We start from the raw sequence: 11,787 nt of genomic DNA on the forward strand, positions 1-11,787 counted from the left end.
ATATGATACTGAATCAAAGAAGATCCGTATTGTTATTATTAACTTTATAGATAATAATTATTATTAATTAAATAATAATAAGAAATAATTTTTTTTTATTAAATAACAAATTATTATTATTTGAGTAAAATCACAATATGTTTAAATACAAAACAAAATTGTTTTTGTAATTAAATTGATTATAACGCATATAAAATTTACAATTTTAACTATATGAAGAGAATCAAAACTACATTGAATTTTTTAAAAATATTCAATTAAACTATTCTCAATTATAATTTTTAGTTAATCTTAACAAATTAATTTGAACAAACTCTCTATAAATTATTCTTCTAATTACTGGAGTCATATGTCTTGCACAAGATTCGTCGTACTTTTTGTCTGGATTTAATTTTATCGTGTATCATTTAATAGTAAGGGTGGAGATGGCTAAGAAAAGGGTTGAGAATTAGGGGATAAGTCGAATGAGATCTATGCATATACCGTCTGATCAAAATTCATCATTATCTTTTATGGCCATGTTTCAAATCGACTCTACAATTTCCATAACAGTAGTAAATTTGGCAATAGATTGACATGATATCATAATAATAATGCACTTGAGAATGTTTTCTGATTTATGTTATGTCGCGTTTTAAGTTTTTGAATATGATTTAAAATATTAATGCGAATGTAGCATATAAATATAAACTGATGCATTAAATTATTTCATCAATTTTAAATTTATATACATTTCATAAACACGATTCTATCTTTCTTCGATATAATATTACTCCAGGTCCTTCCGAAATCTATATGTACTTTATGAATACTTTTCAGTAAGTTTTTTGTCAATTTGCCAAAAGCGGGAAATGAGACAACTATTTCGATAAAATTTAGATTCCTAAAATTTATTTATTAAAGTATATAGAACATATGGTGCAGCTTGAAAGCTTGCAATTAGTGAAAATCGTCTAATATCTTTTTTTTTAATCACGTTGGAAAATTTGAATGGTTATTATACAATTTACATTAAAAACGGTTATAAGCATTATAATTTAAAAGTGTTATACAAATTGATCATTTAGATTTGATTAAATTTCTGTTTGTGTGTCTAAATAAAAATGTATACAATCGTTACGACAAATATTAATTCTTATCTTTGTTATTCGATATATGGAAAACTTATTGATAAAATTATTTTAATAACTTTGAATATTTAAATATATTTATATATATATATATATATATATATATATATCTTATATATAAAATTCTCCTGTACGGGTGTATGATTTGATACTTCTGCTAAACGGTTATTCGGATTTTGAAAATTCTTTCTAAAGTTTGTCAAAGTAAATTTTTAAGATTTAATGGACGATAAAACTATTGTAATATTGTAGAAATAAATGACAAAAATTACAAAAAACACGTATCATTGTTTGACAAATGAACTGTCGTCTGCTAGAAATGTCAATTCACTTGAAATTTGAATTTACCTGAAATTATGAGTCTAGATAATATCAGAATATAATATACAAGAAAAATGTAATGTTTACATTATTATTGCAAAAAAGCAGCTGAGGTGTGCCAGAAATTAAAATAATATAAGATACAGTCAACAGTATATATATATATAACAGTATATGTTGTAAATAACGCAACAAGTCCAAAATTGCACATACATTATTTTTTTAAACTTATGCATGTTGCATTTTGGTTTACTTTACTAAATTATTTAACAATACCAAAAAAATCTGCTTATTCAAAAATGATTTAGAATTTTATTTCATGTGTCAAAAATTCATTTGTTTGGCATTGAATATGAAATATTCAGCAAGTTGATGAGAATTAGATTTTACAAATTAATTCACCTAAGATTTGAACATAAACAATAATGTTTATTGAATTATTAGTAAGAAAAATGTACTTTAGAAATTATAATTGCCAAAAAGCCACTAAAATTGTAGACTGAAAATTGAGGCAATGATGTTGTGTGGTAAAATCAAGTGTGATATTATTCTTTTATCGCAGATACTATATTATTTTTTTCTGATTTTTTTATTCTGCTCATAATAAGACCATAAATAAATCACAAAGGCAGGACATCAAATAGTTTATTAAAAAGTATATGGTAGTAAGTAGTATAAAAATGTGGTACTTCTGAATTGTAGTCGTGGGTACAGGACAACGTCTGTCGTATCATCTAGTATATATATATATATATATATATATATATATATATATATTTATATTTATATTTATATTTATATATATATATATATCCTTTAATATCTTCTTTGGTTTTGAGGTAATCCTCCAGGTACATCCGAAATCTATAACCGCAAATACTTTATGAAATGAATTCTCAATGAGTTTCGTGTCAATAAAAGGGCAATAAAACAACTATTATTCTCCGATGTCACATCGTGTCACCTAAGTGAAATAAAAAATAACATTACCATCTTTGCAAACAATGAATCTTTTAACCAGATAATGGCTAATGAGTGTAATTATTCTGTGAGTGAATGTACTGAGCCCCGAGAGGCCGTTATAGCGTTACAGGGCTCCCGGGGGAATTAAAAACGAATCTATTATAAAATCGTTCGCTTGTTTTTTCTTCCGTGAAAAGAAGCGGCAAAGTACGACTGGCTGTACTCTGGCACGACTTATTATCAGAGGCCTCCTCAGCCATTAGCTCTTTGCCATTTGCTAAAGACGGATTTATTCCGCGACATTGGGCAGAGCACGAAATTTAGATTGGTGCATTATACATTCCTTAATTAGTGGATGGATGAAAAAATGTTAGCATTTAGAAAACAAATTTGGTCACTAGAACCCTATTTGTTTTACAAATGCAAGAAACTAATTATATTTCTTATAAATATGATATTTCACTTGTTATTCAATTGTGAGCTTTTTTGAAAATTTGTAAATACTTAGAAATGTTAAATTAAAGCGAATTGTTATACCATAATCTACATTTCTTATTTTGTTTTATGTCTTACAAATTCAAATATTCAATATATGATTCTATTTATTATTATTTTCTAAATTTCTAAGAATATATAATAATTAAGAAATTGTAAACAAATCAGAAACATTATTTCAAATTCTAAATTTTTTGTTAAATAATTCTATATATAGGGTAGAGCGAGGCACGAAGTTCTAATTTGATTTTGAGCAATTATATTGTGAAAACCAAACAAATTATATCACAACAAATAACATATTTTAAGCAAACTACTATCTGACTATGTTCAGTAAAACTCCCAGGTAATTGATCATTATAGAAATGTATTTTTTTGCTCTTTTCAAAAATTTGTCACTTGGTCTTTTTTACCTCATAGACGAGGTGAAATGGGATGGACGACCAAGGATAAACAAGTCCAATGTCTTATTTTTAATTTTAAAGCAATTTTACGAAATAATAGATACTTTATTCAACCAATGCAAAATATTAATTTTATGGGTACATTTTTACAGAGATAACACTGTAATAATAATCTTGATTTGGTATTTCATCAAAAATTCGCTTTCAATCATTAGCAGAGTTGGAATAACTATTAATTTGATTTATTTTTTGTAAAATTGCTTATTTAAATGAACTTACTTTTCTATTTACTATATTTTATTATTTACACTTTTTTACACAAATAGGGGTTTATTTGGTCCCATTTACCCCATGACATGTAGGTTATATTATAAAAACTGTTGAATCTAACTTAATATTCACAAAACATCTTATAAAACAATTAAATAACGTATACTTAAACATTATATTGAGGTCTCGTAAACTAAACAACAGTGCTCACAACCAAAAAACTAACAAATAATACATGTGTTATGGATTTTGAAATATTGTCGACTATCTCTCAATTGCAATGTAGTAAGAATCAAAGTGATGGCAGGTGATACATCTTTTTACCTCTACTTTCAAATATTGTTGGTAAAAAGTTTTTATCTTTACTTGTTTTCGAGATATGGGGTGGTGGAGCTTTTAATTCATGACTTTTAAGCCCCGCTCTTCCTTATATTATTTATAATTTTCTTCTAAATGTATCAAAATATATAATAATAAAGAAATTATCATAAACGTAATTTCAAATTCTACATTTTTTATTATATAATTTGATATATACTTATTTCAAATTATATTTTTATATAAATTAACACGTTTGGCTTCTGTTTAAGCCACAGTTCAGAATATTGTAAGATTTGAATTTAAATTTAAAAATGTCAATTTAAACATGCAAATGATCGCCATTATTTGCATGACGAATATACTGGTCATTACTCAAAATTATGCCACTTCTCAATGACAAGTTTTTGTCTATCGCAGTTAACTGTTTCATATATGTTATGGTATAAAAATTTCTATTAATAATGCAAAAAAATAAAGCGCACATATCCTATTCACGTAGTATGCTTCATCAAATTATTTATCACACGAATATCAAAGTTCTGCGGAAGTAAACCTGTACTAGAACATCAAACATATCTAACATCGAGAATTATTACCACTTAAGCGCTCGTAATTCATACAATTACACGTTAAATCTTATCAGTCAAAACGATCACCGATCCCTTGACCATAAACCTGCCTGCGATATAAAAATTGTTGTTTTTACTGACCAATTGCATCCGAACAAAACACGATACATGTAACCGACTGACCCGATCGAACCAGTTATTGGATGGACAGTCCCCGAAATTTATGTTTTTTGTATCATTTTTATCTGGTTATTTTTTCTACGCGACAAACGTCTCAATTCTGTTCCCATTACACTATGAGCTTGACCCGAGCTTGTGCCGGGGTTGACAGGCTGACCCCTGAAAGCTTGACCCCTTGGCGGAAGCGATGGCCGAAGTTGACCGGTCCCTGACAGAAGACGGTTGCTTGATTAGCAGGAAAACGCATTCGGGCTTTCGCACGAAAAGTTTCATTGTCATTAAATTGAACAAATTTGTATTGAAACTGTCGTTAACGGAAAATGATTGTTGGGTTAGTGCCAAAGCAATTTCCATTTGTTAAAGTGATACATATGACAAAATTGATTAAACTGAAGAGTTTAATACTACTGATAATTGATTATTTTAAACTACCATTTGTTTTAGATGAAAAGCAAAACCTGTTCAAAATAAACGGTAGAAAATGTTATTTAATTCTTAATTTTATTTATTTTTTTATTTTTTATGTTATTAATGTTAATTTAATTTAATAATTTAATTTAATATTTAATTTTATAAGAAGTTATTTTAATTTAGTAATTAATTTTTAATTTTGTCAAAAGTTTTAATTCTCAAGTTTTAAGTGTGTTATTTTCACATTTCGATAAGCGTTTAACTAATTATGAGTAAAATGTACTAGCAAAGAACATGTCATTTTCAGGTTTTGAATTTTTTACTCAAAATTTTTCAATAATAAAATTATCAAGTATTTTACCATTTTACAATTGTGATTAAATGCGCCAACTTTAAATGAAACTTGCCAACAAACTATGGCATTTTTTTTGAAGAAGTGCTTCTTAAAGTCGACGGATTCTAAAAATTTCAAATTGATAGTTTAACAAAAAGGTTTAATTCTTAAAAACTTGGGGCAATTTGGTTTACTTTTTTACTGTTGTCTAAGAAATTTTATTTACGGTTACGGTTAGAGTTTATATCGATGAAATTAATAAAAATTAACCATAATAACCGAAAATTAGTCACAATTTTACCCAATTCTTAAGCTGCACTTTAAAGTTCATAATTTTCAAAAAAGATTTTTTTTTATATTTTTTTCAGTACAGTTAAGGTTATATGCTATCACCTCGTTTCGGTTTGATGTTTTAAACATTTTTTTGAACATTATTTATATATATATATATATAATATTAAAAATATAATATGTTAAAATTTTATCTCTTATAAAAATAGAAGTTATTAATATCTGTTATAAAGAATTTTTTAATGTCATACAAAATCAATTAATCAAATCAATCAATATATAGTGAATGTACAAAGTGTCCCAGAACTCAACGTCAGCCGAAAATGCGTGATAGTATTGGTCATAGCTCTCTCTTATCGCAAATTTTTCTTATCATGAAAAAAACTAGAAATAAAATGAGCTTAGAAATATGAGCTTTTAAGTGCAACTTAGAGCTTTGGTCGAACTGTGTCAATTTTTGGTATAAAGTTGTTCATTCTGATTATTTTTGTTTATTTCAACTTTGGAACCGTAATCGTGAATAATATTTTTTAAACTGAAGTCAAAAACATTGGCAAATTTGCTCCGAGTTTTCAGGAATTAAGACTTTTTGTTAAACCGTAAATTTAAAAATTTCAGTTAGAGAAGCGTCGTTAAAAAAAATTTGCTAAAGTGTTATGAGAAGTTTCATCAAAAGTTGGCGCAATTAATCAGGATTGTAGAATGATAATATATTGTAGAATGATAATAAAAACTAAACAGATTGTAGAATGATGATAAAGACCAAAAAGTAACACGAGGATTCTACAATAGTATATTGAATCATTGTTTTCCCAAGAAGCACCAGACCCATCTACAACAGTATATATGTATAATATAGAACTCTGGAATATTACCTTGAGAATAAGCAACTTAAAATTGAATGAGTGAATAGAGTCAATTTAAAGCCGTTCAAATTGAAAATAACTAGAACTATATATTTCTTCATATAATACATCCAACGGTTTCACGATTTATCAAATATTGCACGTGCTTTTCGCGAAATTATAAAGCACGTCAGCAACGAGCTTACTTGATCAAGTTCGCAGGTATAAAGTTCGAATAACAAAGAAGTTTACGAGCAAGACATTACAGTTGGACGTTTTGACAGTTGTATTTCTTATATTTGTTTCTTTGACCATCTGATTTCCATAATGGGAATTCGCTTTGATTTTTTCAAACTGTCCGTTGTCTGTCTGCGACATGGAAATAGCTATTCTGACTCTTTAATAAAAGACACAATATACGTTTGCTATGTCGTCTTTTCGTTTGCTACCCTGATCAGAAATATAACCTTGGTGGTCATTTAAATTTATATTATTTTAAATGACAAAATTAACAAGAAATTTTAAATTAACAAAGTTTTTTTTCAAATGGTTCCTGCAATTATAAGTCAAAATTCTGTATATATGATAGAATATTACATAAAATTGCATTTTTCCAATATTTACAAAGATATAAAATGCAATAATGATATTATTAAACGTAATGATGATATTTAAAATACAAAAATGCGTGATATATGTTTTGAAAAAACATTTTTTATCAATTTTTTTTTTGTTACAGATAAAAATGTGGAGACTGTTTCCTAGTTTGATAGCTGTAATAAAGGTGAGTTTTTATTATTATTTTCATATATATATATATATATATATTTGTATATCGTATATTTCATTTGAGTATTTGTAAAACCTCCAACAAATTTATATCCGAGCACAGGCTTATCAACCGAATTAACAAACCATTTCAACCGTTTTATATCGCATAAAACGCATAATAAAACTTGTACATTTGAATAATACTGGATTTCGAAGTAACGAGTAATGTGTACGGTTATAAATTTTCTTTGCGCGTTTCTGTTCCGACATTATTCGCCAATAAAACTGATGGTACACATACACAAAAAATAAATAAATAAATATTCTTGATAACCGGACGAATACACTTCGAGAAAAGCAAGTATCCATTTGCAATATTTGTCAGGGTTGGATTGGATAAGTTGAATCACAAAAGCGTTCATTAAAGCCTTTTAAAAAAGCTAAAAATTATATTTTCTAGATGCTTTAATCACATGTTATAGATTTAAAGTTAATTTTATAGATGCCCTTGACATTTCAAAACATCTAGTTTTTTTCATTCAACAATATATTTACAACTGTCCTACGTAGACATTAAGTTAATCTTTTGGCAATTAAATATATATAAAAAATAACATCGATATATAAATAGTGAAAAATACACAGTTGCATTTTTCCTTTATAAAAAGTAATGTAATATGACACCAGTAATTACAAGCTAATTAAATTAAAACATCTAGTTAGTTCCTCAAAATTTCAAAAATATTTTTCATAAAATTTTAAATTATTGTCATTGAAAAAAATATCTAAATAATCTATCATTTTATCATTACAACTATTCGCATCTTAGGAGATGATAATTTTGATTTACGTAAAATGTTAATTTTGAATAATAATCAATTTAGAAATTATTCAATTTTAATTCGTTTTCATAAGTAATACTATGAGCTTTCTTTAACAAGTTATTAAAAAAATTAACTAGAACTTTTTAAGAATAAACTATTGTTGCAGCTCAAGTTTAGAGATGGAGCAAAAAATATAGCCATGATCTTTTGTATATTGTAAACGGTCAGATTTTACATATAGATTTTATGTATTTATACTAGAGTTTATTTTTAATAAATACTTTTCCACATTTGTCACGTTGGGGTCACCAATATAAAAATTTATTTATTAAAAAACACTCTAGAATAAATGTATAAAATCTGTATCAAAAAGGGTATGGGCGTGTTTCCATACAGAATTGGCCCCACCCTGGTATTTAAATAATTTTGATGCTATTTTATAGGTATTTTTGAGAAAATTCGAAATACCAAATTTCAAATCCGTAGCTCATCATTTGGCCGAGATATCAGTGGAAACATGCGAAAGTGGCCCCTTTTTTCAAACTCACTTTTTGTCGGAAATATGAGAGATATCGAAAAACTGTTAACATCATTCTATTTGTACTGATCTTGTCTATGTTGTTCATAACAAATAATGTAAAAAAATTATTTGTTAGTGCGTGAAAAGGTGAAAATGATTTTTCACAAATTATTAGTAACCCTATAGAGATCAATGATTGATTGATTTATGATTAGAGATTGATTAAGGTTGATTTATTATACCATAAAAATTTTAATTTTGTATTTAATTTCCTAAATAAGTCAATCGATATATACGGACCTGCAAAAGCCCAGTTCAATTTTTCATACCATAGTTGTATTTTAATTTTTACGACATTGTAAAGATCACATAAATCGCGTTTTTCTATCTGACATCGCGCGATGCCATAGGTCGTCATATCCATTAGCATGATAATCGTCAGGTAAACAAAGTATATTTCTCCCCGACAGGCCATTCGCGATTTGCAGAACCCTTAAGAAATGAAAAGGGACGCCGTGGAATAGGTCAGTTGACCCTTGACCACCGCTCGGACCCCGCGTACGCGTTTTATTATCTTGTACCGACGGTCGACATAATTGTGTGCTAACTGGATTTATAGGTGTGTCCATTTCTAACTTTATAATCCCATCATTTCATTGATATGATATGATGGCGGATTTTTAAATAAAAACTGATTTTTACGTATTTGTTCTGTTAACAAAAAATCAATAAAATAAATAAGAAATTTTTTGAACTTCAGTTAACTTTATGAAAGCTCATATAATTATACCTTAGAAATTACATTAGCAGACTTGAGCTAAATATCAGTACAAATTGATTGAATATTATATATTTTTAACTTCCCGTAAGGTAAGTTATTGTAATCATTCAAAAATCGAAATTGAAATTTTTTGCATTTCTCGACGACTTGAAGGTTTCTGAACAATTTGGCATACCTCAGAAAAAATTGATGTGTGTGTGTATGTATGTATGGATACAATTTTTCGTCCACGTTTTCGGCCGCACGAATCAACCGATTTGAATGGTTTAAAAACATTCGATTCTTATTGATAGGACATGTGCTGATAGTTTTTGGCAAAGATAGGTCCAACAGTTACGGAGATAAAGAGCAAAGAGTGCAGAAAATAGAAATCGAGTTTTTGAGAGAACGAGCATCCGATTTGAATGATCTACTAAAGAATATTCAATTAGTAATGATTGGGAGATGTTGGTTATTAGTTTTTGGCAAAGGCAGGCCCAGCCATTTTGAAGATACAGAGCAAAATGTGCAAAAATTGCAGTTTTTGAGAGAATTAAGCGTCCGATTTAAATGATTCGACAACTTGGTGCTTGTTTTAACAAAATAATTGATTTTGGAAAAAAAAAATTGTTTCAAAATTTATTTTTTGAATTTTTTTTTTAAAGGAAATATTTTTTTTGTATATCGAAAATAATTCAGATTTATTTTTAATTCTGACTATGGTTCTGATATACTTTAAACAAATAATTTCAACTTTACAATTTAGTTTATATAATTCTTATAAATATTCGACAATTTTGATTAATGATGAGATGCAACGTATTTGGTGGACAAGTTATATCAAATTTGGTGTCTTTTTTATATTATTTTATGCCGGAAATTAATACATATTTATATAACAATCTTTGATCTTAGTTCCAGATCTTTTCATCTAAATCCTAATTTGAAAAAATATCATGTACCGATGGAAAAGGTCCTGTCAAAGACAAACCGAAATAGTGACACGAATTATATTCCTGAATGTCACATGTTTACATATATGTAGATATAAATATTGAATTTTGATTGGGATATATGCAGCAGAGGCGGATTGTGCAAAAAAAATATTACATTATATAAAGTATACTTTATTAATTACTCTATGTGGTTTAACTGAGTTGCATCAAGGTTCCCATTCAAGGAAATGATCGATTTAGCCAATAGAAATTGAAATCATTATAAATTTTGATGCAGTATTAAAAAATATTATTTCACAATTACCAAGAGTTTCTTTAATAAACTGTCCATTTTAAAAATATCTCGGCCAATCATAAAAAAATCAACAATATATTTATTGAGTTTTATCAAGTTTTTTGTAATCAATGCAGACGTTTTTTGAGAAAACTTTGAGAAAAACCTTTTCAAAAAAAAGTAAGAAGATACTGAAAAAATTTAATATATTTTAGCGAAACGGATTTTCTACCGAGACTGAATATTATGTTCTTCGGAATGTAAAAATTGCACCAAAATGTTTCAAAATAATTCAAAATTTTACGGTCTTTTCAAATTTTTTAACGTTCTTGTCTTGGATGATATGATACTTAACAGTTAATTCTCATTCACCTTAATTGATCAAATAACTGTATAATATAATTATAGTTAATCTAATTGAAAACTTACTCTATTTGCTTGCCCATCATTTCGTGAGTCGTGCCTGTCTGTCAGAACTGCGTTGTGCGGTACGTGATGTGTCCACCGCATATGTGATGCGCGTTTCTTTTTTTCTATACTTTATCTCTTGGTTGTAAAGCACCCCCCAACCGAATTGTTTGGGTATGAGACAGTTCTATCGGGAAAACTAGAACGAGAATCAATCAGGTCTATGTAGGGCGGCTATGACGGGAATTTAGAATTCGTATTCCCGCGCGCATACAATGATGCCGATGAACGTACTGCTGGCTGGCAGCTGCGGAACGGCTACTGAATTTTTCCGTAAGCGGAAAATTTTAGGGCCGACTTACGCAATTTATTACTGCAAAATATCTGATAAATAATTCTGTGAAATAATAGATATGATATGTACTACTAGAAATGTACATTACTGTACACACATACTTGTATATGTTTATCAGTCATACATAAAATAAAAGGCAAAGATTAAAAGTTAATTCATCTTCCGTGGATATAAATACAATTTTACATCAGTTGTTGCGCGCAGGGCACATAATTTTAATTTATAGACTAACTTGTCTTTTAAGAAAAAAATTTTTATGTTAAAAGAGTATAATTGATAGAGCAAAATGAGGAATATGAATGAATCACAAGATAATTTTGAACGACTAAGTTGTTATTGCAATTGGCTCCGAGACTCAAAAGGCTTAGCTATTGTTCGAATTGTG

This window comes from Ctenocephalides felis, unplaced genomic scaffold (assembly GCF_003426905.1).
Source record: "Ctenocephalides felis isolate EL2017-DRISC unplaced genomic scaffold, ASM342690v1 CF-g0.4_SCAFFOLD_01170, whole genome shotgun sequence".
In the NCBI taxonomy this organism is placed as follows: domain Eukaryota; kingdom Metazoa; phylum Arthropoda; class Insecta; order Siphonaptera; family Pulicidae; genus Ctenocephalides; species Ctenocephalides felis.